The sequence below is a fragment of the Oryctolagus cuniculus genome, chromosome 18 (assembly GCF_964237555.1).
Source record: "Oryctolagus cuniculus chromosome 18, mOryCun1.1, whole genome shotgun sequence".
NCBI classification, from domain to species: Eukaryota; Metazoa; Chordata; class Mammalia; order Lagomorpha; family Leporidae; genus Oryctolagus; species Oryctolagus cuniculus.
The window spans coordinates 26394203-26422142 of NC_091449.1; the positions used below are offsets into that span (position 1 = coordinate 26394203).

At 50.5% G+C, this 27940-nt stretch overlaps 1 long non-coding RNA gene across 2 annotated transcripts; it reads right to left on the reverse strand.

Annotated features, from left to right (window-relative positions):
- Positions 1-2486: 2486 nt before the first annotated feature.
- On the reverse strand, positions 2487-23425 carry LOC127487532 (uncharacterized). 2 transcript variants are annotated; one of them, XR_007914415.2, is made up of 3 exons: positions 22993-23402; positions 21578-21762; positions 2487-3081 (listed from the first exon to the last, which is right to left on the reverse strand). It is a non-coding gene; the product is annotated as an uncharacterized lncRNA (long non-coding RNA). The 2 variants fall into 2 exon arrangements; XR_007914416.2 differs by lacking the exon at positions 21578-21762 and having other exon boundaries at positions 22993-23425.
- Positions 23426-27940: the final 4515 nt, after the last annotated feature.

The following is a 27940-nucleotide window of genomic DNA, read 5'->3' on the forward strand; positions in this document are numbered from 1 at the left end:
GGCACTAGGCTCTCTGACCCTCAGCCCCCAACCTCACAGGTTGTTGTGAGGATAAAAGAAGCCCACGTGGGGCTGGCGCTGTGGTGTAGCGGGTTAAGCCACCGCCTGTGTGCCAGCATCTCATATGGGCGCCAGTTCAAGACCCGGCTGCTCCATTTCCAATCCAGCTCTCTGCTATGGCCTGGGAAAGCAGCAGAAGATGGCCCAGGACCTTGGGCCCCCGAACCCACATGGGAGACCTGGAGGAAGCTCCTGGCTCCTGGCTTCAGATTGGTGCAGCTCTGGCCAGCGCAGTCATCTGAGGAGTGAACCAGCAGATGGAAGACCTCTCTCTATGTCTCTCTGCCTTTCAAATAAATAAATAAATCTTAAAAAAATAAATAACAGCAGCAGCAGCAGCAGCTCAAACAATGGGCTTAGAGCAGCACCAGACACGGGGCGCACCTGCCTCCTTTCTCCTTTGGAGAAAGGCTTCTTACTGCTGATTTTTTCCTACCCAGCATCCTCTCTGCCTTCTCTTGGTAACACACGCACCCCTGCCCGCCGGAACCCCTTTCTGTCCCAGCAATTGGGGTTGGGGTGGTCATGACCAAGGCTGACCAATGAGAGGCCTGCATCTCTCTGGCCTCTGGGACTGGTTCCAGGGCAGTCACACGACCCACAACAGACCAATGAGGCTCAATTCTGAGACTTTCGCTGGAATTAATAAGGAAGTCTTTTTATCCCACAGACTGGGGACACTGGGAGTGTGGAGCTCACTGCTAACCTAGTCTTGGGCAGATGTAGATTCCCCAGGGGCCAACCCACCTCTCCTACACAGCGGCAGAAACTGAAACCCTATACACTGAAAGAAAAGCAGACCAGGCAAGCTGGTCAGGTGCAGCCTCTCAGAGACGCAGATCTGCCCCATCCGAGAGCGAGAGCCCCAGGAATGCCGGGCTGCCCCTCCCTGACCACCTGCAATTCTGCCTGCAGGCCCAAAGCGCCTCTGCTGGGGAAGCAGTGAGTCAGCGGGCCCGTGACCTTAGGAGCACTGTGTGTATGGGTGGGGGAGGCTGCTTAGGGAGGGGTCCCTGACCCTGGGCCCCTCGAGGCACACCCTGTTTTCACAGGACGACATGCCATCAAGGCCTCAGAAGTTCATCAAAAGCACAGGTCACCGGCGTCACAGCTGCAGGGACCTGGGACCCTTCTGGGCCTCCCCCCCCGCCCCCCACTCTGATGGAAACCCATTTACCATCGCCAAGTCTCTCCGTCATTGACAGCAGGGGGGAGATGTGTTCAGGCTCCAGACACAATCGGGAATTATCCATACTGCGCTTACAACTGAGGGGTGCGCTTCCCTCTTAGGCGAGGTCGCCTCCAGGTTGTCCCAGGCACGCTCTTCTCCTCCTGAGTTCCAGAGGCTCACAGTCACAGGGGACCCTTCTCAGTCACCCAGGGTCCTTCCTCGGAGGCTCTGTCTGGTCCTGGCCAAGGGACGCGCAGATGACCGATTCTGTAGACCAGACACCACAAGGTCTAACCCCGACTCAGGCCTCGGTGGACAGTCAGCTCTTGGTGAACAGCACTGGGCACGTTCCCTGCAACAGGACCACCTCCCTGGCTTAAAGTGCAGGGAATTACAGCCGCAAAGTAAGTGACTGGAGAAGTTAAAAACAGGTGGGGGAAGGGGGGTCTTTGAAGGGGAGCCCCGCAATCCGAGCACCAAATGCCCAAAGCTCTTGCTGACTGTAGAACCATATACAAGTAAGACAGTCGCCTAACAGCAAGGCTGAGGCAAAGAACACTCAGCTGAGATTTCAACCACTGTGCTCTGCAGGAGACAGTGTACGGGTTGAAAACAACTTTATTGAACAAAAATCAATATTCTTCACGCTTAAAAACTGCTAAGTGATCTAAGTAAAAATTCTCACCCACACACAGACATAACAGATGAGGTGATGAATGTGTTAGCTTGATTTAATCATCTTAAGTGTGCGTTTTACAATGTATACATATTCTAAAACATTATTTTGTATACTGCAAATATATACAGTATTTGTTCATTATACCTGATGAAAGGGGGAGTGGCAGGCAATCAGTGCTCTTCAGCAGAAACAAAGAATCCAGAGTCTCCACAATATTTCATCACAATTTCCAGGACAAAATCCAAAACTGCCTGTCCCATGCAGATGAGAAACCATGACCCAACAGTGAAGATCAAATGTTTTTTCCTCAATGGAGAAAAAGGAAAAGAGAAGTAAGAAACCCAAAACTGATGGAACAAACAAAACAAACAGAAAAATTGGTAAATTTCAACTCAACTCGCCAGTAATTACACTAAATGTAATTGGTCTAAACTTTCTAATTAAAAAGCAGAGACAGATATGACAAAAAGCAAAATCAAAATAATTATTATCTAGGAAAAAACATGTTAATTAGAACTGTTAAAAGTACAAAGACAGAAAAAGAGAAACAATAAAAACACTTATTGTTAAGAAAGCTTTTTTATTTTTTTAATATTTCTTTATTTATTTGAAGGTCAGAGTTACACAGAGACAGAAGGAGAGGCAGAGAGAGAGAGAGAGAGAGAAAGTCTTCCATCTGCTGGTTCACTCCCCAGTTGGCTGCAACGGCCAGAGCTGTGCTGATCCGAAGCCAGGAGCCAGGAGCTTCTTCCGGGTCTCCCATGCAGGTGCAGGGATCCAAGGACTTGGGCCATCTTCTACTGCTTTCCCAGGTCATAGCAGAGAGCTTGATCAGAAGTGGAGCAGCCAGGACACAAACTGGCGCCCATATGGGATGCCGGCACTGCAGACAGTGGCTTTACCCACTATGCCACAGTGCCCGCCCCAAGAAAGCTTTTTTAAAGATTTATTTTATTTATTGAAAGACAGAGTTACAGAGATAGAGACACAGAAGGAGAGGTCTTCCATCCACTGGTTCACTCTCCAAATGGCCGCAATGGCTGGAGCCGAGCAGATCCAAAGCCAGGAGCCAGGAGCGTCTTCATTCAGGGTGCCCCTTTAGCTTCATTTAGGAGCTTCGTTCAGTGCTTCATTTAGGAGCTCCACATTTAGGGTGGAGGTGTCAATCCTCCTTTTTCAGTAATTGATAGAACAAGCAGAAATTAAGATCATAAAAGACTTGAACAAAACCATCCAACAACTGAACTAGTTGGCATTCACAGAACACTGCACCCTACACGTTTCATTCAGTTGCATGCAGAAATGTTCGTTAACTTAGAATTCAGTGACAAAAACATATCTGGAAAATCTCCCAGTTTGGTAACTAAATAACATTTCTAATGAAGTTAAACAGCAAACTTGAGATAGATCAAGTAGGAATCATAAGAGTGAAAAATACTTTGAAATGAATGAAAATGGAAACAGAACATACTAAAATTTGTGGGATGCAGTCAACTCAGTATTTCAAAGGAAATTCATAACCTTAAATGCTCAGAGTAGGGACTGGCATTGTGGCTCAGCGAGCTAAGCTGCCACCTCCAATGCCAGCATCCTGTAATAGAGTGCTGATTTGCTTCCAATCCAGCTCCCTGGCAGTGTGCCTGAGAAGGCAGTGGAGGATGGCCCACGTACTCGGGCCCCTGCCACCCACATGAGAGACCTGGATAGAGCTCTGGGCTCCTGGCTTCGTCCTGGCCGATCCTGGGCCATAAGCGTCATTTGGGCAGTGAACCAGTGAATGAACGAACTCTCTCTGCCCCTGTCATGGTGTCTTTCAAATAAATAAATAAATCTTTGTAGCCATCTGAGGAGTGAGCAAGCAGATTTTCTCTCTGCCCTTCAAATAATAAATAAATACATCGTTTTAAAATGAGCTGGACTGGAAGAAGAGCAGCCAGGACAGAATCCGGCACCCCAACCGGGACTAGAACCCGTGTGCTGGTGCCGCAAGGCAGAGAATTAGCCTAGTGAGCCATGGCGCCGGCCCATTTATAAAGTTTAAAACTTAAGGCTGGCACCGCGGCTCACTAGGCTAATCCTCTGCCTTGCGGCGCTGGCACACCAGGTTCTAGTCCCGGTTGGGGCGCTGGATTCTGTCCCGGTTGACCCTCTTCCAGGCCAGCTCTCTGCTGTGGCCAGGGAGTACAGTGGAGGATGGCCCAAGTGCTTGGGCCCTGCACCCCATGGGAGACCAGGAGAAGCACCTGGCTCCTGCCATCGGATCAGCGCGGTGCGCCAGCCACAGCGCGCCGGCCGCGGTAGCCATTGGAGGGTGAATCAACGGCAAAGGAAGACCTTTCTCTCTCTCTCTCTCTCTCTGTCCACTCTGCCTGTCAAAAATTAAAAAAAAAAAAAAAAAAAAAAAAAAAAAAAAAAACCTTAACCTAAAACAAGTAAGATATGAAAGAAAATGAAAACTTTAAATATTTGAAATTGGGCCTTCTTCTTTGAAGAGGTGAAAATATGATACAATTTCAGATACACTGATCAAAAAATTAGTTCTTTAAGGAATAACAAAGCATTTTCCACAACACACCTTTGAAACCAGATGTGAGCTCTCCCCACACACCAGTGGGACAACTCAGAGGGGACGAGCTAACTCACTCCAATCCTGGCGCTGTCGATCTGGAAGCAGCGCCAAACCCCAAGGCCTGGGCCCGGCCCCTCCCCGCTGCAGACGACAGTAGCAAGTGCACTTCTATTTTAAAAATGGAGACTTCCATGACCCCTCCCTTCAGGCTAAGTAACTCACGCCAGCAGCCCACAGAACTCAGGGAAAACACTGTACTCCCTAAAGCAGGAAACACGACACGGATGAACGGCGCATGGAAGAGATGCAGAGGACAGGTTGGGGAAAGGGGCAAAGAGCTCCATGAACCTCCCGCTCGCTCACTCGCTCTCTCTACAACTCTGCCTTCCAAATAGAGAAGACACCGAAATTCTATTTTTTTTTTTTTTTAAGATTTATTTATTTATTGGAAAGGCAGAGTGACAGACAGGCAGATAGAGAGAGACAGAGGTCTTCCATCTGCTGATTCACTCCCCAAATGGCCACAGTGGCCGGGCCAGGCCCAAACCAGGAGCCAGAAGCTTCTTTCAAGTCTCCCACATGGGTACAGGGGCCCAAGCACTTGGGCCATCTTCCACCGCTTTCCCAGGCACAGTAGCAGGGAGCTGGATGGGAAGTAGAGCAGCCAGAACTTGAACTGGCACCTCTATGGGATGGTGGCACTGCAGACAGTGGCTTTACCCATTATGCCACAGTGCTGGCCCCAAGACACAGAAATTCTAAGCAGTACTGTATCTATTTTAAAATTGGATTCAAATTATTCTTCCTACAAAGAAAACTCAAGGCTCAGGGAGCTTCACTAGTGAATTTTGTCAGACATTTAAAAAGGAACTATAATACCAAGCCCACAGAAACTCTTTGCAAACACAGAATAGGAAGCAGTACCTCCAAGTCACTTTATGAGGCCAGTAGTACAGGATAGAAACATTACAAGAAAAAAAAAATATAACACAGACCAATATAACTTGAAACACAGGTACAAAAGCTCAACAAAATTTTAACAAATCAAATCTAGAAATATATAAAAGTAGGCTTTATCACAACACAGGGATAGGTCTGATCAAAATTGATAAATCGGGGCCGGCGCCATGGCTCACTTGGTTAATCCTCCGCCTGAGGTGCCGGCATCACATATGGGTGCCAAGTTCTAGTCCTGGCTGCTCCTCTTCCAGTCCAGCTCTCTGCTGTGGCCCGGGAAAGCAGTGGAGGATGGCCCAAGTGCTTGGGCCCTGCACCCGCATGGGAGACCAGGAAGAAGCACCTGCCTCCTGGCTTCAGATCGGTGCAGCGCCAGCCGTAGCGGCCATTTGGGGAGTGAACCAACAGAAGGAAGACTTTTCTCTCTGTCTCTCTCTGTCTATAACTCTACCTGTCAAATAAATAAATAAATGATAAATCAAGATAGTCAACCTCATTACTCAATAACAGAAGTATCTCATGATGTTAATGGATACAGAAAAGGCTCTTGGAAAATTCAACATGTATTTGTGGCTAAAGAAAAAACATCCTCAATCTGATTAAAATGCATCTTTGGAAAGCCGACGTCCAATATCACCGTTGAGGCTAAGAGAGGATGGTGTCCTAAGGTCAGGCAAAGACGATGGCTTCCCTCTCCACTCATACTCAGCACTGTCCTAGAAGTCCAGACCAAGGAAATCAGACAGCGAAAGAGACACGCAAACAGATCAGGAAGGAAGGCTCAGACTGACCGCTCACAGGTGACCGTCTATGTGAAAGATCCCCCCAAATATACAAAAAAAAAAAAAAGCCAGCAAATATCACCACAAATACCTAATAATAAACACAGCAATTCAAGAAACAAGGAAGGCAACATGATGCCACAGAAGAACACAACACTTCAATACTAGAATGTGAGGATGAAGAGACTGACGGAATGACAGAAATGGAATTCAAAAAACTGATTACTTAGGATTACTTAGAAGAGATCAGAAGCAAATTCATGAACTAAAGAAATCTGTACATGACATGAATGAAAGTTTTCCCACAAAATTGAGATTTCAAGGGAAATCAAAATGAAATGTTGGAAATGAAGAATTCAATAGAACAAATAAAAATATGGTGGGAAGCCTTAAGAACAGACTTGATGAGGCAGAAGAAAGAATAACTGAGTTAGAAGATAAATCTCTGAAAATTTTACAATCAGATCAAAAAAAAAAGAAGAAATTAGAAAACTGAAAAAAAAAAAAGTGTTGGAGACATATGGGGTACTATCAAATGACCCAACATATGGGTCTTAGGTTTTCCTGAAGGCATGGAAATAGAGAATGAATTAGAAGGCTTTTTTTAGTGAAATAATAACAGAACTCTTTCCTAATTTGGAGAGAGAAAGGGACATCTAAATACAGGAAACACATAGAACTCTAACAGACGTGACCAGAATAGATCTTCACCATGACACACTATAGTCAAACTCTCCACAGTAAAACATAAAGAAAAGATTTTAAAATGAGCAGGAGAGAAACACCAGATTACTTTCAGAGGATCTCCAATTAGACTCACAGCTGACTATTCATCAGAAACCCCACAGGTTAGGAGAGAAAGGTGAGATTTATTCCAAGTGTTAAGAGAAAAAAATTGTCAACCCAGAATACTGTACCCTACAAAGCTCTCATTTATGAATGAAGGTGAAATAAAGACCTTCCATAACAAACAGGAATGGAAAGAATTTGTCAGCACTTGTCCAGCCCTACAAAAGATGCTTAAAGATGTGCTACACTTAGAAACACACAAAGTCCTCACTATGAAAGAAGGTGAAGGCAGAAAATCTCCCAGTAGAAAGTAGAAAGGAAATCCAAAGGAAACAATAGGAATATTTATGGAAAAATGGCAGGGCCAAGTCAGGTTGTTACTTACCAGTAGTCACCTTGGAGGTAAATGGCCTCAACTCTCCAGTTAAAAGACACAGACTGACTCAATGGATTCAAAAACAAAACCCGTTATTTGCTTCCTACAAAAAACACATTTCACCAACAAACATGCAGACTGAAAAGTGAAAGGTTGGAAAAGATATTCCATGCTAACAGAAACCAAAAAAGAGCTGGTATAGCCATCCTAATATCTGACAAAATAGACTTTACCACAAAGACTGTTAAAAGAGACACAGAAGGGCACTATGTAATGATAAGGGATCAATTTAACAGGAAGATATGACTATTATAAACGTATATGCACCTAATTACAGGTCACCTGGCTATTTAAAAGAAATGTTAATGGATCTAAAGAGAGAGACAGAGTCCAATACAATAGTAATGGGGGACTTCAATACTCCACTTTCAGCAATGGACAGATCAGACAGAAAATCAACAAGGAAACAACAGAGTTAATCAACACTATCGACCAAATGGACCTAACAGGTATCTACAGAACTTTACATCCTACAGATGCAGACCACACATTCTTCTCAGCAGTGCATGGAACTTTCTCCAGGATTGACTACATCCTAGGCCATAAAGCAAGTCTCAGCAAATTCAAAAAAATCAAAATCATACCATGCATCTTCTCCGACCACAATGGAATGAAGCTGGAAGTCAACAACTCAAGAATCTCTAGAACATAAACAAATACATGGAGACTGAACAGCATGCTCCTGAATGAAAAGTGGGTCATTAAAGAAATCAAAAAATGTCTGGAAACGAATGAAGATCACAATACAACATATCAAAACTTATGGGATACTGCAAAGGCAGTGTTAAGAGGAAAGTTTATAGCAGCTGGTGCCTATATCAAGAAATTGGAAAGGCACCAAATACATGAGCTATCAATGCATCTCAGGGACCTACAAAAACAACAGCAAACCAAACCAAAAACTAGTAGGAGAAAATAAATAGTTAAAATTAGAGAAGAAATAAAATTGAAACAAAAAAAATACAAAAGATCAGCAAAACAAAGAGCTGTTTTTTTGAAAAAATAAAGAAAATTGATATACCATTTACCCCACTAAGCATAAAAAGAGGGAGAAGACCCAAATCAATAAAATTAGAGATGAAAAAGGAAATTTAACTACAGACACCACAGAAATAAGAATCATCAGAAATTACTACAAAGAACTGTATGCCAACAACTGAGGAAACCTAGAAGAAATGGAGAGATTCGGGGCCAGTGCTGGTGCATAGCAGGTAAAGCTTCCGCCTGCAGTACCGGCATCCCATATGGGCGCTGGTTCCAGTCTCGGCTGCTTCACTTCCAATCCAGCTCCCTGCTAATGCACCTAGGAAAGCAGTAGAAGATGGTCCAAGTCCTTGGGCCTCTGCACCCATGTGGGAGACCTGGAAGAAGCTCCTGGCTCCTGGCTTCAGATCAGCTCAGCTCTACTCTGGCCACTGCAGCCATTTGAGGAGTGAACCAGTGGGTGGAAGACCTCTCTCTGTAACTCTATCAAATAAATAAAAATAAATCTTAAAAAAAAAAAATGGGCAAAGGACTTAAACAGCATTTTTCAAAAGCGGAAATCCAAATGGCCAACAGACACATGAAAAAACGTTCAGGATCACTAGCCATCAGGGAAATGCAAATCAAAACCACAATGAGGTTTCACCTCATCCCCGTTAGAATGGCTCACATACAGAAATCAACAAACAACAAATGCTAGTGAGGGTATGGGGGAAAAGGGTACCCTAACCCACTGTTGGTGGGAATGCAAACTGGTATAGCCACTATGGAAGACAGTTTGGAGATACCTCAGAAATCCAAATATAGACCTACCATATGATCCAGTCATCCCACTCCTGGGAATTTACCAAAGGGAATGAAATCAGCAAATAAAAGAGCTATCTGCACCTCCATGTTTATCACAGCTCAATTCACAATAGCTAAGATATGGAATCATCACAAATACTATCACTCATCAACTGAAGACTGGATAAAGAAACTATGGGATATGTACACCATGGAATACTATACAGTGGTGAAAAAACATGAAATCTTGTCATTTGCAACAAAATGGATGAAACTGGACATCATATTTAGTGAAATAAGCCAGTCCCAAAAGGACAAATACCATATGTTCTCCCTGATCTGTGATAACAGCAGAGTACCTAACTAAAAGGTAATCTATAGAAGTGAAAATAACACTTCGAGATGTAATGACTTTGAACAGCTCTTGTCTTGACTGTTGAGGAACAGTTTTTTTTTCACATACAATTTGTGGAACTCTTTACTTTATTATAGAGTTAATCGTATGTGCATAAAGTTAACTGAAAATAGATCTTAGTAAAAAAAAATCTTAGAAGAGGGAGGAGAAAGAGGGGTGGAAATGTGGGTGACAGGGTGGGTATGGGGGGGAAGAATCACTATATTCCTAAAGTTGTATTTACAGAAAACATAAATAGTTATACATTCAAAAAAAAGTTAAGAGTGGGAATAGGAGAGGGAAGAGAAAGAAGGGTTGGAGCATGAATGGGAGGGATGGCAGGGTGGCAAGTATCACTATGTTCTTAAATCTGTACAAAGGAAAAACATAAAGCTTGTATATCTTAAATAAAATTTTTTAAATCTCAGCATAAAAAGACTAATTATAATTCTGAAGTAACCAAAACAGTATATAAATATAATATCTAGAAATATCAAAATAGTATATTAATACACAATGGAACAGAATACAGAATAGAGTACAAAATTTTATTTTTTTAAAGATTTATTTGAAAGCCAGAGTTACACAGAGAGAGAAGGAGAGGCAGAGGCAGAGGCAGAGAGAGAGAGAGAGAGAGAGAGGTCTTCCATCCACTGGTTCACTCCCCAAATGGCTGCAACAGCCAGAGCTGCACCGATCTGAAGCAAGGAGCCAGGAGCTTCTTCCGGGTCTCCCACAAGGGTGCAGGGGCCCAAAGGCGTGGGCCATCTTCTACTGCTTTCCCAGGACACAGCAGAGAGCTGGATTGGAAATGGAGCAGCCAGGACCCAAATCGGCACCCAAATGGGATGTCGGCACTGCAGGCGGTGGCTTTACCCGCTATGCCACAGCACCAGTCCCGAGTATAAAATTTTAACTCAAAGGAGTCCACAGACCTAAACATAAAAGATAAAACTATCTATCAAACTATAAAAGGAAAGCATTTGTGATTTTGGATTAGTCAAAGATTTTCTAAATAAACCAAAACAGCACAAACCATTAAAGAAAAAAAATGATAAATTTAGAATCCTTTTTTTTTTTTAAGATTTATTTATGGGGCTGGCGCTATGGTGTAGTAGGCTAAGCCTCCGCCTGCGGTGCCAGCATCCACCTCCTTCTCTCTATTTCTGTTTTTCAAATAAATAAATAAATCTTTTCTTCTTAAGATTTTATTTATGTATTTGAAAGGTAGAATTACAAACAGAAAGAAAGGTCCTCTATGCCCTGGTTCACTCCCCAGATGGTCACAATGGTCAGGGCTGGGCCAGGCCAAAGCCAGGAGCTTCTGCATCTCCCACGTGGTTGCAGGGGCCCAAGCATTTAGGCCATCTTGCACTGCTTTCCCAGAATGCATTAGCAGGGAGCTGGACAGGAAGTAGAGCAGCTGGGACTCAAACCAGCGCCCACATGGAATGCTGACATGCTGACATTGTAGGCAGAGCCTTAACCTACACCACAGCTCTAGCCCCTAAATTTAGATTTCATAAAGAAGTAAAGCCTGCTGTTCAAGACTTAGGAAAATAAAAAGGCAAGCCACAGACTGAGAGAAAATAATGTCAATACATCTACTTGCTAAAGGACAGCATCCCTGGTATCCATCTCAAAAACAAGGAAGATCAACAACCAATTGAAAAGTTGGCAGGAGGGCTACTACCCTGGCTCACTTGGATAATCCTCCACCTGCGGCACCAGCACCCCAGGTTCTAGTCCTGGTTGGGGACCCGGGTACTAGTCCCAGTTGCTCCTCTTCCAGTCCAGCTCTCTGCTGTGGCCCAGGAGTGCAGCGGAGGATGGCCCAAGTGCTTGGGCCCTGCACCTGCATGGGAGACCAGGAGGAAGCACCTGGCTCCTGGCTTCGGATCAGCACAGCACTGGCCGTGGTGGCCATTAGGGAAGTGAACCAACAGAAGGAAGACCTTTCTCTCTCTCTTTCTCTCTCTCTCTCTCTCTCACTGTCTATAACTCTACCTGTCAAATAAAAATAATTAAAAAAAAAAAGTGGGCGGGTGGACTTTTGAGTTAGCTGTTAAGAAACCATTAGATGCCCATACCCCATGTCAGAGCGCCTGGGGCTCACGTCCTGACTCTACACTCCATTCCAGCTTCCTGCTAATGCACACCTGGGAGCCCGCGGTGATGGCTCAAATAATTCGTGTTCTTGTGACCCCTGTAGATCAGGATTGAGTTCCTGGCACCTGACTTTGGTCTAATTCAGGTTTTTGTGGGCACTGAGGGAAAGAACCATGAGATAGGAGCTCCGTCCGTCTGTCTCTCCAAACAAAACAGGACAACGCTTTGAAGAGTCAGTTCACAGAAGATACACACTTAGCAACAGGGGCAGGCAGCCGGCACAGTTCAGCCACTGCTGGGGACGCCAGCATTCTGCTTCAGAGGGCCTAGGTTCCAGCCCCTGCTCGACTCCCCGCTCCAGCTAACGCCCACCCTGGGAGGCAGCAGGGATGATTCACGGGCTTGGGAGACCCAGAGAGAGCCCCCAGCGCTTGGCTTCAACCCAGCTCAGCCTTGGCTGTTGCAGACATTTGGGGAGTGAGCTCAAGAATGGGACATCTCTGTCTTTCAGTAAAAAAAAAAAAAAAAAAAAAAAAAAAAAAAGCCAAGATATTTTGCTCAAGGACATCCAAGGTAAACCCACCCTGGGGAATTACTGCACGCTCACTAGGACAGCTACAATGACAAAGACACTGGCCGAACGGCAAGCAGGGAGGATGGGAGCGGATGGATGCTCACGCTGCTGGTGGGGGTGTCAAATGGTACAACTACTTCAGAAAACAGGATGCCCAATACACAAACACTTATGTGACCCAGTAATCCTGTTCCAGAAATTTCCAGGTGTAAAACATATGCCAACATGACGTCTTCCAATGACTGTTCATGGTGGCTTTATTCACAATCACACCATACTGGAAACTACCTAAATATCAGTCAACAATTGGACAGATAAATGTGTCCCAGAACTAAGAACAACACTCCCTCCAAACGGAGAATCCAGTAGACACATGACAGCCCCGACAAATCTCAGACTTTATTCCCAGAGAAAAGAAGCCAGGCACAATAGGTCCAGTAGGATTCCATTTACAGGAACCTGGAGAAGCCAAAGCGAAGTATGGTAGGACGGTGAACCAGTGTTTGCCTGGGGCTGGTGGGGGGAGGGGGCCTGACCACAAAGGAGCACAAGGGAAATCTGGGGGAGGGGTGACTGACATGCTCTGTATCTCAACTGTGGCAGTGGTTATTCTGGGGTCTATTTTCATTGTATTTGAAAGGCAGAGAGACAAACAGACAGAGATCTCCACCTACCGGTTCACTCCCCGAATGCCTGCAGCAGCCAGAGCTGGGCCAGCCCAAAATCAGGAGCCAGGAGTCTCCCGCACGTGTGACGGGGCCCAAGTACTTGAGCAAGGATCTGCTGACCTCTCAGGATACACATTAGCCGGATACACAGGTAGACAACTGCATCAGAAGTGAAGCAGTTGGGACTGGAACCGGCATTCCTGATACGAGACGTGGACGTCCCAAGCACAAACTTAACCACCGTGCCAAATGCCCACACCTGGATCTTCTGAAAACTGACTTGAGGGCTGGGTTGTGGCATAGCATGTTAAGCTGTGGCCTGCAGTGCTGGACCCCTTAACAGAGAGCTGATTCATGACCCGGCTGCTCCACTTCTGATCCAGCTCCTTGCTAATGTGCCTGGGAAACCAGCAGAGGATGGCCCAACTGCTTGGGTTCCTGCACCTGTTAGGTAGGAAGTCAGTTATGAGCTTATGTGTGTGTGACATAAAGGCCTAAAGAGAAGACATCTAAGTCCAGCATATGCATCTGCATCTCAAAGTCATCCTGACAATGTTTCAGGGGCAGCCTGGTATTCGCATCCTGCCCTGCCCCCTTCTACCTGATAACCTGCCAGGTGGAGGTCCCCGCCCCTTCTGCCTGACAAATCTTCCACAATCTCCCAGGTGCAGCCCAGTATCTGCATTTCAAACTCCCTGCTCCAGATTCCCATTCTCCAGGGGTCTTGCTCACCCTTCATCTAAACTCAGGATGGCACCAGCTAGGCTTCCTCCTGTCTGATACCTTCAGGGGAAAACTCAGAAGTTTTTCTATTTACATCCAAAAAGTCCTTTGTTCCAAGAGGAGCAGAGGTGGGGAAGCAAGACCCATCTCCTTCACCACCACCACCACCACACACACACACACCGCCTAGCTCAGCCCTCTGCCTCTCTGCTGAGCAGCCCGCCTGGTCTGGCCAGGTGTACTCTCTCCACTCAACCATGTAACCTTGCTCCTTCCTCCCCTCCTCCCGCCCCCCACCCCGGCCCTGCACTCTTTCCCAGGTCCTGTCTGGAGAGGTGCCCTTCCATCCTTACAGATGTCCCTTCCCTAATAAACCTTGCTATTTTATCTCCCACTACTCTCTGTCTCACGCCTGAGTTCTTTCTTGTGGGAAGACAAGAACCCTGCAATTTTTCCGGTAACACACCCACATGGGAGAACCATAGAGAATTCCTGGTTCTTGGTTCCAGCCTGGCCCAGCACTGATTGTCCATTGTGGTAGTTTGGGGAATGAACCAACAGAAGGAAGATCTCCCCCTCTCTCTCCCTCTTTCTAACTCTGTCTTTCAAATAACTACAATAGATTAAAAAAAAAAAAAACAAACCTTACTTGAAATGAGTATATCTTTTTATAAATTATAACCCAGAAATTTTAAAGTGTACGTGTGGCTTGAATTTTTAAAATAAATAAACTTAAAAATGGAGAGAGAAAACCTCAGCAGCAATAACCACATAAGAGCTTGTTATAGTGTAAACTAAACGCTCAGCAGGTGGATACCACGGCGCTCTGTGCAAAGGCTGCAGGGAGCTGAGCGTGTCGCTGAGCTGGGAGGACGGGGACAGCCTTGCACCCGGGTCCTGAGGGACGGGCTGTGAAGGGCAGCACAGAGAGGGGGATGCATCCCCAGGCTTCTGTCTGCTGCAGTCACTGGGGCGTGCAGTCCTAACCGGAGCCAGGGCTGTTCTACACGTAGTGTCATGGAAGCTCACAAGAGCATGGCGAAGGCTGCCCCAAACGAGCATCCAAACACTAAAGACCGGGTCCCAGGCATCATCCGCTCTGCGCTAGCTTGCTGAGTGATCTGGAATAAGCGGTTTTCCTTCTCTGGGCCTCAGTTTCCCCATTTGCGATATGAGGGTGCTGGACAAATGCCAGTTGCCGACACTGAACATTTCCTAGGGATGTCTGACCCTCCACCCACCTCTCTCTACTCCCATCCCTGTGGTCCTCATCACAGAGGTAATTTTTCTTTTTAAGGATTGTTTCTGAAAGGCAGGAGAGGTCATCCACCTGCTGGCTCACTCCCTAAATAGCTGGGTCAGGTTGAAGCCAGGAGCCCGGAACTCCATCCTGGTCTCTCACATGAGTGAAGGGGTCCAAGCACTCGGGCCATCTTCTGCTGCCTTCCCAGGCACGTTAGCAGGAAGCTGGATTTTCGGAAGCAGAGCAGCTGGAACTCAAACCAGCATTGCAATGTGGGATGCGTAACACAGGCTTACCCCCCTGCACAACCACACTCGTCCATGGAAGTATTCTGTAATACACAAGCCCTGGGGAGGCAATTCCAGCCTATGCGACAATGCCAGATGTGCTCAAGTGTCACCTACGTGCTGTATGACGACCACTCAGTGAACCGATGCAGAAGACAGAATGAAAGGCTCTAGGAGTCACGATTCCCGGCTGGGCCTCCGACACTCATGTGCAGATGCAGTACACTGGCCTGCATTGCTGAGGGCTGTAGCTCAAGGGTCTCAGAAGCCCACCCCCTGGACTGCATCTTCCCAGCCAGGGCCCGCCGCAGGGGGCAGTCCCAGGAAGTCAGAGCCTTTCTTGGGGTGGGGGGGGGGGAAGTTCCACGCCCCACTGGCCAAGCCTGGGTTTGGCCCCACCCGGCACTGGTTTCATGGGGGCGCAGCCTAGGCAGCCTCACAGGATCCTGGTTTGAAGTTCTGCTGTCACAATCCCGAAACTCCTTTTTCCTTTTTTTTTTTTTTTTCAGTTCATTCTATTCTTTTATTCATTTTAAAAGCAGAGAAACAGAGACAACCTTTCATCTGCTGGTTCACTCCCCAAATGCCTGCAACAGCCAGATCTGGGCCAGACCAAAGCCAGGAGCCCAGAACTCAGCCACCACAACTCCCACGTGGGCAGCAGAAGCCCACACAATGAGCCACCACCTGCTGCCTCCTGGGGCGCACGTTAGCAGGAGGCCGGAACTGGAAGCAGCCCCAGGGTACAAAGCCAGGCATTCCAGCGTGGGATGCTGGTGTCCTGAGCAGCACCCTAAGTGCTGTGCCAAAAGGCTGCCCCTTGAAATTCTTAGTAATTGCTAAAAGACTGAGTTATTTGAAAGGCAGAGAGACAAAGAGGAAGAGAGAGAGAAAGAGAGAGAATGAGAGAGAATAGAGAGAGCGCGCGATATCTTATCTACTTGTTCATTCCCCAAATGCCAACAATGGCCAGGGCTGAGCCAGGCCAAAGCCAGGAGCCTCAAACTCTATGCTGCCCTCCTAAGTACGTGGCAGGGCCCCAAGCACTTGGGTCACCGTCTGCTGCCCTCCCAGGCACATTAGCAGAGAGCCGGATGGGAAGCAGAGTGGCCATGACTTGATCCGGCTTTCTGATGGGAGCTGCAGGCGTCCTGAGCGGTCTAACCAGCTGTGCCACGACACCCGCCCCTCAGTAACTTCTGACCAGGCCATGACACTTCCGTCTTGCTCCGGGCCCCATAAATGACCGTGCTGGTCTGTGCCCAACCCAACACAAAGCCTACAGTCTGAGAATGGGGGTGAGAAAGGGGAGACAGGGAAGGGTGAAGGCAGAAGCAGCAGACATCCGCCCTGGATGCTCAGCCTGTGACTGTTACTATTATTATCATTGCAATACTCCCTTTTAAATATAAATCAATGTAACTGAAGTGAGAACTGTCAGAATTCTGGATGAGCAGAAGGAGCCACCCTGCGCATTCCAGTTCTCCAGAAAACAGAGCCAGTGGGACATGCGGGGATGCGTCACCGGAACTGGCTCACCTGTCTACCGAGGCCCCAAGTCCCCCAGGCTGCGGTCGGCAAGCTGGAGAGCCAGGACATCTCAGGGTCCCCAGGGGCAGGGAGCCAGGGGCGCAGCTCTGGGTCCTTGTCTGCAAGCAGAGATCCAGACGCTCCGACCGCCTCCAAAGGTGGCGGTAGCTGCGCGAGCCTGCTCAGGGGGGCAGGCACTCTCCCCGCAAGCCTTTCAGCTCTGTCTGAGCCGTCAGCGGGTTGCACAACATTCACCCAGGTTGGGTGACGGGCTGACTCCAATGCAGAGACCCTCACAGACACACTGAGCTGTGTGGGCATCCCTTAGCCTGGTCAGGTCGACTGGGGAAATGAACATCCTACAGTCCCTGCTCCACCTCTCTCCCTCCCTCCCCAAGGGCTGCTTCGTCACTCCCACAGCTCCAAGGGCAGCCTCATCCTGAAGCCACGTGGGACCGGGACTCGAGTTAACCGGCTCTAATACGTGCCCTGCTTCTCAGCTTTTGAGGGGTCTCCACACTCTGGTAATAAGGAGTGTGTGGGGAAAACACACACACACAAAAAAAAAACAAGGAATGAGAATGTCCACCTGTCAGTGTCCTTGGGCCCCTGCACCCATGTGGGAGACCTGGAAGAGGCTCCTGGCTCCTGGCTTCAGATGGGCACAGCTCTGGCTGTTGTGGCCATTTGGGGAGTGAACCAGTGAATGGAAGACCTCTCTGTCTCTACCTCTGTCTCTCTGTAACTCTACCTTCAAATAATTAATAAATAAATCTTTTTAAAAAAGAGACAGAGAGAGAGAGAGAGGGAAGAAGGGAGAGAACTGGTTTCGAATATCTTCTTCCCCTTGACTCCAACCCCCTGAGTTAGGCTTCATCTTTATTCCCCACTCATTGGGAAGAAAACCAAGACTTAGGTGGCAGGGTCTCCTGCCCAAGCTCACATCTCTAGAAGTAGAAAAGGGTCTAGGACATAGGTGTGTACACTCCAAAGCCAAGGCTCTGCCCTCTAAGTCCTGTCTGCTTTGATCTCGAACCCTCTGATCCCTGATTCCTTACAGGTGTAGTACAAACACACCTAACCCGTGCAGACGACCCTAGCCCAGCTACTGACCTACTCTCTCCCCAGTAAAGTCCAAAGTCACTTCCTGAGGGCAGGAGCAGGGGAATCAGTGACAAGAGCTCAGAGACCAGGGCTGGCATGTGGCATCCCATGGGGGCGCCAGTTCAAATCCTGGCTGCTCCACTACCGACCCAGCGCCTGAGAAAGCAGCAGTGATGACCCAAGTCCTTGGACCCTGCACCCACGTGGGAGACCCAGATGGAGCTCCTGGCTGCTGCTTTCAGCCTGGCCCAGCCCTGGCTGTTGTGGGCATTTAGGCAGTGAACAAGCAGATGGGAGATACATTCTCTCTGAGTCTGCCTTTCAAATAAGTAAATAAGGAAATCTTTAAAAAAAAAAAAAAATGCAGAAACCCATAAAACCCTCCCAAAGGCAGACACAGATACCATCTTTGGTCTCATTCCTGAGAAAGCAGAGGAGAATCAGACTGCCTTTTGCTCTCAGCTTTCATTCACCAGCTTCCCCAAGTCCCCCCCCAAAGGTCAAGAACTGAACAATTTTGTCCCCCATGAAAGCCCCCATCGCTGTCTTCATTCACCAAACTCTACGGGACGAGGCCCACTGCAGGAGACACCCACAACTCTGTGCTCCTAAGTACCACTGGAGGCCTCTGAGCAGCCGCTCCAGGAGTAAACCCAACACTGGAACTGCTGCTGCCCCAGGTGCAGGGCTGGGCCCAGGGTGAGACAAGGAGGTGCCATGGGCCTCACAGGGCCACGCCAGTGGAGGCTGACCCGACAGTGCACGCCTCCTGACGACTCTGCTGCACTGCTTACCCCAGTTAGCCCTAGGTGTGCATGTGAGCAGTTTTGCTACACCTGCTGACACACTAACAGTCTCTCCTAGCACCAGACTCCATCTGGCTTCCTGAGGTGGGTCAGTCGGGTGGGCCATCCTCTGCTGCTTCCCCAGGTGCACCAGCAGGGAGCTGGATCAGAAGAGGAGCAGCCGGAACTCGAACCAGCACCCATAGGGGATGCTGGTGCTGCAGGTAGCAGCTCCACCCGCTATGCCACAGCACCAGCCCCAGAATTTACTTTTCAAGTTCCAGTAACGTTAGGCTAGAATTTTTAGCAGAATTGAATTAACTATACAGATTATTTGGTAGAAAACTTAAATTTATTTAAAGTTAAGACATTATCCCAGGTCTTGGTGCTGGAGTTGTGGTATAGAGTATAAAGCGACCGCCTGCAATGCTGGTATCTAATTTGGGTGTCAGTTTAAGTTCCGCTGCTCCACTTCTGATCCAGCTCCCTGCTAATGTGCCTGGGAAAGCAGCAGAAAATGGACCAATTGTTTGGGCCCTCGCCCATGTGAGACACCCAGATGAGGCTCCTGGCTCCTGGCTATGGCCTGGCCTAACCCCAGTGATTGCTGCCATCTGGGGAGTGAACCAGCAGATGGAAGATCTCTCTCTTTAAAAAAAAAAAATCAGGTCTTTTTAAATCGACGCATTAGAATTTTAAATTTTCTTCTTAAAGATCTTGTGTAGGGACAGCGCTGTGGTGCAGCAAGTTAAAGCCCTGGCCTGAAGTGCTGGCATCCCATATAGTCCCGGCTGCTCCACTTACGATCCAGCTCTCTGCTATGGCCTGGGAAAGCAGAAGATGACCCAAGTCCTTGGGCCCCTGTACCTGTGTAGGAAACCCGGAAGAAGCTCCTGGTTCCTGGCTTTGGATCGGCATAGCTCCTGCTGCTGCGGCCACCTGGGGAGTGAACCAGCAGATGGAAGACCTCTCTCTTTTTCTACCTCTCTGTAACTCTGTCTTTCAAATAAATAAAATAAATCTTTTAATAAAAAAAACTTGGGTATTTTTCATTAGGTTAATGCATAATACTTCAGGATTGTACAGGATATCTTTTTATTACATTCCTAAGAAATGCATTGTTACTGCAAAAGAATCTATTATTAACTTTATATTCTCATCTTTTTTTTTAAGGTTTATTTATTCGAAAGTCAGAGTTACACAGAGAGAGAGGAGAGGCAGAGAGAGAGAGAGGTCTTCCATTCGCTGGTTCACTCCCCAATTGGCCGCAATGGCCGGAGCTGCGCCGATCCAAAGACAAGAGCCAGGAGCTTCTTTCAGGTCTCCCACGTGGGTGCAGGGGCCCAAGGACTTGGGCCATCTTCTACTGCTTTCCCAGGCCACAGTAGAGCTGGATTGGAAGTGGAGCAGCCAGGTCTTGAACCGGCACCCATATGGGACGCCAGCGCCTCAGGCCATGGTGTTAACCCACTGCACCACAGCACTGGCCCCTTTTCATCTTCTTTTAAAAAAAAAAAATTTATTTATTTGCAGAGCAGTTACAGACAAGGAGACGAAGAGACAGAGAGAAGGGTCTTCCATTCACTGATTCACTCCCCAAATGGCCACAATGACCACCACTGGGCCAGAATGAAGCCACAATCCAGGAGTTTCTCTTGGATCTCCCAACTGGGAGCAGGGGCCCAGGCACTTGGGCCACCTTCCACTGCTCTTCCACGTGCATAAGCAGAGAGCTGGATAAGAAGTGGAACAGCCAGGACACAAACCGGCACCATATGGAATGCCAACCCCACAGGCAGAGGCTTAGCCCACCATGCCACAGGGCCAGCCCCATATTCTTTTTTTTTTTTTTTTTTTTTGACAGGCAGAGTGGACAGTGAGAGAGAGACACAGAGAGAAAGGTCTTCCTTTGCTGTTGGTTCACCCTCCAATGGCCGTCATGGCCGGCACACCGCGCTGATCTGATGGCAGGAGCCAGGTACTTCTCCTGGTCTCCCATGGGGTGCAGGGCCCAAGTACTTGGGCCATCCTCCACTGCACTCCCTGGCCACAGCAGAGAGCTGGCCTGGAAGAGGGGCAACTGGAACAGAATCCGGCGCCCCAACCGGGACTAGAACCCGGTGTGCCAGTGCTGCAAGGCAGAGGATTAGCCTAGTGAGCCGCGGCGCTGGCCAGCCCCATATTCTTAATCTTAAACCGCCTATTCAACTTTTTCATTAAGTCAGTTTGTCTACCAAATGTTTTGCTTTGTGTTTACAGATTTATTTATTTTATTTGAAAGACAGAGTGACCATGCACTGGTTCACTCCCCACGTGGCTGTAACATCTGGGGCTACGCGAGGCCAAAGCCAAGAGCCAGGAACCCCATTCTGGTCTTCCGTGCAGATAGCAGGAGCCCAGGCACTTGGGTCATCCTCTGCCTTTGCAGGCACATTAGCAGGAAATTGTATCGCAGAGGAGCAGCTGGGAGGGACTTGAAGTGGCACTCATACGGGACGCCAGCATCACATTCAGCAGCTTAACCTGCTGCGCTACAAAGCCAGCCCTTATGCTCTGATCTTAATAAATTGCATCGTGTGACGGGACCAGCGCTGTGGCACAGCAGGTAAAGCCACTGCCTGCAGCACCGGCATCCCATATGGGCACCCGTTCAATTCCTGCCTGCTCTACTTCTGATCCAGCTCTCTGCTATGGCCTGAGACAGCAGTAGAAGATGGCCCAAGTCCTTGGGTCCCTGCACCTGCGTGGGAGACCCAGAGGAAGCTCCTGGTTCCTGGCTTCGGATCGGCTCAGCTCCGGCCATTGCAGCCAACCAGGTAGTGAACCAGTGGATAGACCTGTCTCTCTCTCTCTCTCTCTCTCTCTGCCTCTCCTTCTCTCTGTGTAACTTTGACTTTCAAATAAATAAATAAATAAATCTTAAATAAAATAAGCCACACTGTCTTACCACGTTGCCTTTTGCTTCCACTCCTTGCCTCGGTCGGTTTCTCACCTTCTGGCACTGGCCAGGACTTTCAAGCTCTGTGTTCACAGGGGCAGGGCCCAAAGGCATCCACCCCTCTCTTCTTTCTGCCACTGGCCAAGCTGAAGAGGTTCAGGTTTCAGACTAACGTTTACAAAAGATCCCTGCCGCTGTGGGAGAAAAGACAGGAGGAGGACAACGGATCCGGACTGAGCCCAGGCAAGGCATGCTGCGGCTTTTCCAGGCACAGAGATGAGTGTAGCAGAGAATCACGGTGGAGGAGGGCAGGACGCATGGGATTCGGGGCTGAGGACACCGAGGGGTCAAGACGGAAGCCCTGGCTGACGTTTGGTGTTGCAGTGAAGGCGCCGCTGGGGACACCCTCCTACCATATGGGAGTGTCTGGGTTCAAGCTTGCAGCTAATGCGCACCCTGGGAGGCAGCAGGGGGCCAGCGAAGCCCTTGGTTTCCTAAGGGGAGACCCAGATTGAGTTCCTGAGTCCTGGCTTCAGCTTGGTCCAAGCCCCAGCTGTTGGGGGCATTTGGAGATAAGGAGTTTCTCTCTCTCTCTCTCGCACCCTTTCAAATAAATAAACTAGAAAACAATGTAAACAACGAAAGACTGAAGTCCTGTTTGGGGTTAGTGGAGCCAGCACATCCCTCACTGCAAAGATGAAGGAAGAGGGACTGCACCTCACGCAGGCGGGTTCGGGGAGGCCTTCTGAAAGAGGGTGGATGTAAGAACTCAGTGCCTTGGGGCACACTGTGGCCCACGGGTTAAGCTGCCACCTGCGACACAGGTTCAAGTCCTGCCTGCTCCACGTCTGATCCAGCTTCCTTCTAATGCGCCTGGCAAGGCAGCAGATGCTGGGCCCCTGCCACCCACACGGGCGACCAAGATGGAGTTCCTGGCTCCTGGCTTGGTCGTGGCCTTGTCCTGGCCCTTGAGGCCATTTGTGGAGTGAACCAGTGGACAGAATATCTCTTTCTCCCTCTGTCTCTCCCTCTCTCTGTCATTCTGCATTTTAAATAAATGAATCTTAAAAAAAAAATGGTGCTCTGAGCGCGAGTAGTCTGGGCGGGAGGCTAAGGATTCAGATGTAGTTAATGCTCACAAAGCACTTAGGAAAGTCCCTGGTACACCTAAGTTAAACCAAAGATCTCTGTCTCTCTCTCTCTCTGATTCGCCTTTTAAATAAATAAATAAATCCTTTAAAATCTTTTTAAAAAATTTTAAAAGGATAGATATGTTCCAGAAGCCCGGAATCCAGAGCTCCCGAGGCCTGAGCCCTGGGCAGCAGGAACCTGGGACGTGAGACAGCAGGAGGGTGGCCCCAGGAAGACAGAAGGCAAGGACCAAGGCTGAGGCAGTGGCTCTGCCGAGGAATCTGGGCGCGTACCTTTTCGAGAGTTTCATCCGGTTGTCTCGCAGAGCCAAGGCCAGCCCCAGACGGCCCGCGCACCTGCTCCCAGCCACCACGGAACACGTGGCTGAATCGGTGGCCCGGGGAAGCCGCTGGAGAGCCTGCGCACGCCCGGCCACGCCCACAGCTGTTCTGGCCACGCCCCTTCCATGGTGCGCGCCCCCAAGCGGCCCTGCGCTGGGCCTGACTGGGTCGCGCTCCGGAGCAGCGGGTCTCCAAGCAAAGCCTTTCTTGCCCTGGCCCGCCTGGGGAGTGAGCGGCCAGCTCCAGTCGCCCAGGCGGACGTCGGGGCGACATGAGGCCGTGCTCTCTCAGCCCAGCGCGGCGCAGCCCCATGTGTAGCCAGGGCCAGGTGGCAGCCGGACCGCCGCCGTGACGCCGGCGGAGGGGGCGGGCCGGGGGTGGAGCCTTTCGGGGGCGGGGCTGCATCACGTGGGTAAACACGCAGCACGTGGAGCGCAGCCTGCGCGCGGAGGGGCGGGGCCGGCTGCGGCTCGCAGCGCTTGGGCCCGCCTGGAGGCCGGGTTGGGCGGCGGCGGCCGGGCCCCAGACCCATCGTCAGTTCTCTGGTTCTGCTAAGCCCATAATAGCCGTGGCAACCCTGCCAGGTCCTGTCCTGGGCAACGTAATAGCCCTGCGATAGCCATGCGAGGTGGAAGCTGCTATCCCATCTTCCTTGTCTAAAGCCACGTGGCGACCAAGTGGCGCGACCACAGGCAGCCCGGCTCCTGGCGCTGGGGCCCTGGGAGTTCCGCTACCGCGCCTCGGGGCTGGGCCTGGCCTGGGACTCCCCGGTAAGGCCCGGGTCGCACAGGTGGCGCCCCCAGAGGAGGCCCAGGCGTGGCGGGGATGGAGAGGGCCGGAACCTCTGGCCCCACCTCGCGGTAAACCAGACAGCGCCTCCTCCCCTGACTGCTCTGGGGCCGGGGGTCGGCAGCGCCCCCGCCGAGGCGGCGCCCAGGGTACTCGCAGCTCTTTCCCGGAGCGGCGTTCTCCCGGGCAGGCCTCCCTGCTCTCCCCTCCTCCTCCTCCGTTCGTGCCGCGTGACTGACCCGGAGGCGCCGCACGCAGAATCGGCTTGGGGCCTAGCCGAGTTGTCCGCCCGGACTGGCTGGGGCCTGGAGGCCTTTAGTGGGGGGGAGACGGGGTGGGGTGGCCTAGGAGGGGAACTAGAGCGCATAGAGATTTATAGAAGCGCATGGCCCCGGCAGGAGCTGGGCTGCCAGACTCCAGGGAGGGTTAGTGTTGGGGTCTACAGGAGCTCCTTATGGGGCATCCGGCTGGAAGGGCGCGGGGCTGGCTAACCGCGGTCGATGAAGCCAGGCTTCCTGCCTGTGACCTTGGGCAAGCTGTTGAACCTCCCCCTTGTTTCTCTCTCGGTTTCCACTCTGACGTGGGGCCTGTAGGACTGTGGGAGCACGAAGTGACTCAAAAGGAGAAAAGCGCTGACGGAGGGCCCTGCACTGTCCCTGGCCCCTCGCTGCTGGGGAGGAGCCCACGTGGTCGGGGACCGCACTTTCCTGCTCTCCAAGCACCCCCACCCCACCCCTGCCGCCGGTGCTTCCCTCAAGGTTTGTTTTCTGGGAGGTCCCAGGCGGATTCCTTCAGGGACTCGCCCTACTGCATGTGCTGAGGGGGAGACCTGCACCTCCCACCCCTGAAACAAGGTGGTAGATTGACCTCCTCACAGGGGCGTCCAGAGCCCTCCTTGCATTCTGGCCTGGCACAGAGGCCGGCTCTGTGCAGTTCGGATCGTTGAGCGGGTTAACGGGGTAGATGCCCGTTGCAGCCAGAGGAGCCCCGCTCTTGGAAGCAGGATGTTTGCAGCTGTTTCATAGCGCGCCTGCCTCTGCTGTCACTCGTCTGGGCGCGTCTTTGTTGTTCCTGTACTTGCTGGTTGTGCCAGTCCAGTGTCCTTCCCTTTTCAGGGGAGCCAGGCAGTTCTGTTGGGCTGACTCCAGCGCAGCCCCGAGGATTGGCCCACGACAGGTGCTTGGCCGCTCAGAGCCCGGCACTGCCCTGGCCGCAGTGATCAGAGAAGGAATACACTTGTGACACGAGCTGGACCCCTGAGAAGCCTCGCCAGAGGCCAGGGACACCTCTGAATCCAGAAATGCCTTTTTTTTTTTATCCCCTAGAGGTTTGAATTGTGTTCCGCTCGCAGCTGGATGCCCTTATCTCATCCAGCTGTGGCTGCCACTTCTGGAGGAGCCTGGGAGTTCCAGGGCTCATCAGAGGGGGAACCAGCCTGTGAGTGGCTCCGCCAGGGTCCCCAGCCTGCTCTGCCTCTCTCCTCACCTGCTCTGGCTTTCCTGACTGTTGAGTTTGTGGCCACCCAGTCCACAGAGGCTGTGACTGTGTGTGCTCTGGGCCTCTGCTCTTTCGGTCTGTCTTGTCCGTAACCATACCCAGGGCCTGGACAGGAAGCTCTCAGCAATCAGCAATCAAAAGAATTCATGTGCCACCGAGGCTCCTCCAGCTGCCTGGGATCCGGGCGGTTCAAACATACCTGTGCGTCTAGAGCATCCTGTCCCAGTCAGCCACTTGCCCTTAGCACATCCTGGCCTCTGTGAGGCAGCCCCTTGCCCCCTCTTCTTCCTGGCTCCACCCTGGAGCCCCTTCCCTGGCTGTCTTCTGGATGGCCGTGTGGCCAGTCTTGGCAAGTTGTGTAAGGGATGCGTTGTCCACACCAAGCCGCCCCTCTGGGTCCCCCATCCCAAACACTTGCAAGAGTACCAGCGTGCCAGAAGGGGTGAGAGAGAACGCACAGGAGGAGTGTGCTGGCTGCCAAGATGCAGGCTGTGCACCTCCCAAAATGAGCAGCCGGCACATCTGCCCAGAGAAACAGGGAGGCCCAGAATCGCAAGCTTTGTTATTTTTACTTTTTTGGTGTGAGGGGCCATCTGTGCAGGTTTGTGCTTGTCTGGAGCAAGCCGGATTTGTCGAGGAGAGTCAGATGCGGGGTGGCTTTGCAGGCTGTCATGTTGAGACCTCCTCCAGGAGCTGGGGTGGCAACGCTGATATATTTATAGCATGCCAGGGTCCAGCAGTCATGTGGGGTGAGTGTGCATGTGGGGCTGCACCAGAGGCCGTCAGCCACCTCAGGAAGGCTCCACGCAGCCTTGGCTTCACCGAGGATGCCAGGAGGACTGAGGACCACCTGCTGTGTCTGGAGGCTGTGTCAGAGCTGGGGGTGGGGGAGGCCCTGACACCCCCACTGTGGCCATCAGTCCCTCCCAATGACCATAATGAGCATGCAGGTGCACACGCACCCTCAGAACGTGCTCACGGCGCTCGCTGTGAACAGCGGCTCACCCTCCAGCCCCTGCCTGGAAATCCCAGAACTGCCCCGTGTGTGCTGCAGGTAGAGATGGCCAAGCTGGGGTCTTCTCGCAATAGCCAGGGCCACCCTGGAGGTGGCTGGAAGCCACCAAGACCCCATTCTCAAAGTTCCTTCTGGCATCTTAACAGCTGTCCAAAGCTGGCGCCACAGCCCACCCAGCATGTGCTGACGGAGTATCATTCCAACAACATGGGTGTCAGGCGTGTGCATTTGTCTTTCATCTGTAGCAGAAAGCTTTCACCCTGGCTGCACGCTTCCCTCAGGGCCTCTCTCCTGGGCCAGATGTGTGGTTGGCCCTGGGACCAGGAGGAGGAGAAAAGGCCACGGCGTTTGACACCTGTCACTATGGACAGTCTTTGGAGAGGATGAGGGCCACAGTGAGAAGTGACTTGAGAGTCTTGTGGTCATGACTGTGCCTCTCAACACACCTTCCCTTTTCTCTTTTTCTGAAGATTTATTTATTTATTTGGAAGGCAAAGTTACAGAGAGAGGTCTTCCATCTGCTGGTTCACTCACCAAATGGCCGCAACAGCCAGAGCTGGGCCTATGTGAAGCCAGGAACCAGGAGCTTCATTTTGGCTCCCACATGGGTGCAGGGGCCCAAGAACTTGGGCCATCTTCTACTGCTCTCCCAGGCCACAGCAGAAAGCTGGATCAGAAGTAGCGCGTCTGGGACTTGAACTGGCACCTGTATGGGATGCAGTAGCTTAACCTGCTGAGCCACAGTGCCGGTGCCACACCTGCCCCTTTCTAACTTATGCCAAATAGCGGTGGACTCTAACTACAGACAAGATTGGGGGAAGACAGCAAGGCAAAACTTATTCTTTTTTTCTATCTTCGAAATAAACCTATATGTGAGGAATGCAATTGGGGGGGGCATTCAGCAAGAGGGGTTCCGAGTGCAAAAATACTGCCCCAACAGACACACACGTGCACACACAGCCTGCAGTCACTCCACTTCACAGGGACTCGGTGCCGATGTCGGAGGACCTATGTGTGGGATTACAGCAGAGCAGAGCGGAGGAGAGAGTGGGCAGGGGCTGGGGACGTGGCCAGCCGGCACTGGCAGTCTGGGACAGGGCTTCAACATGGTTTCCAGGGCCTCGCCCAGTCCCAGGCTCGTGCTGGGGCTGTGAGCTTGGGCAGACAGCCTTTTTTTCCTTCTTAGCAGAAACAAAAGGATGAAATCATTAGTATCAATTGGGCACATTCAGTGTAGGTTCCTGACACGCCATTGTTAAGAAGATAAAAGAAATGGCATTAATTAAACCCACCCCGCCGCCCTTTGTGCTTCCTCATTGACGTGTGCATCTATCTCATCCCACAGACGGGCCACGCTTCCAGCCGCCCTGGACATGGCTAAAATGAACCGAGCAGAAATCACTCCCAGGGGCTGGGCCCTTTTCCCAGTGTGTTTTCCGCATCACAGGGGCAGAATCGGACAGAAGAGGGCCCAGCGGCACGGTGCGGGTGTCCACATGCGGAAGAACAAAGCCCACCCCGCAGGGGAGGCCTCTGAGGGAGGCCCAAGGCCCCCAGCCCAGATTCCCGTGCAGGCAGGGCCCCTGGCCAGGCAGCCGG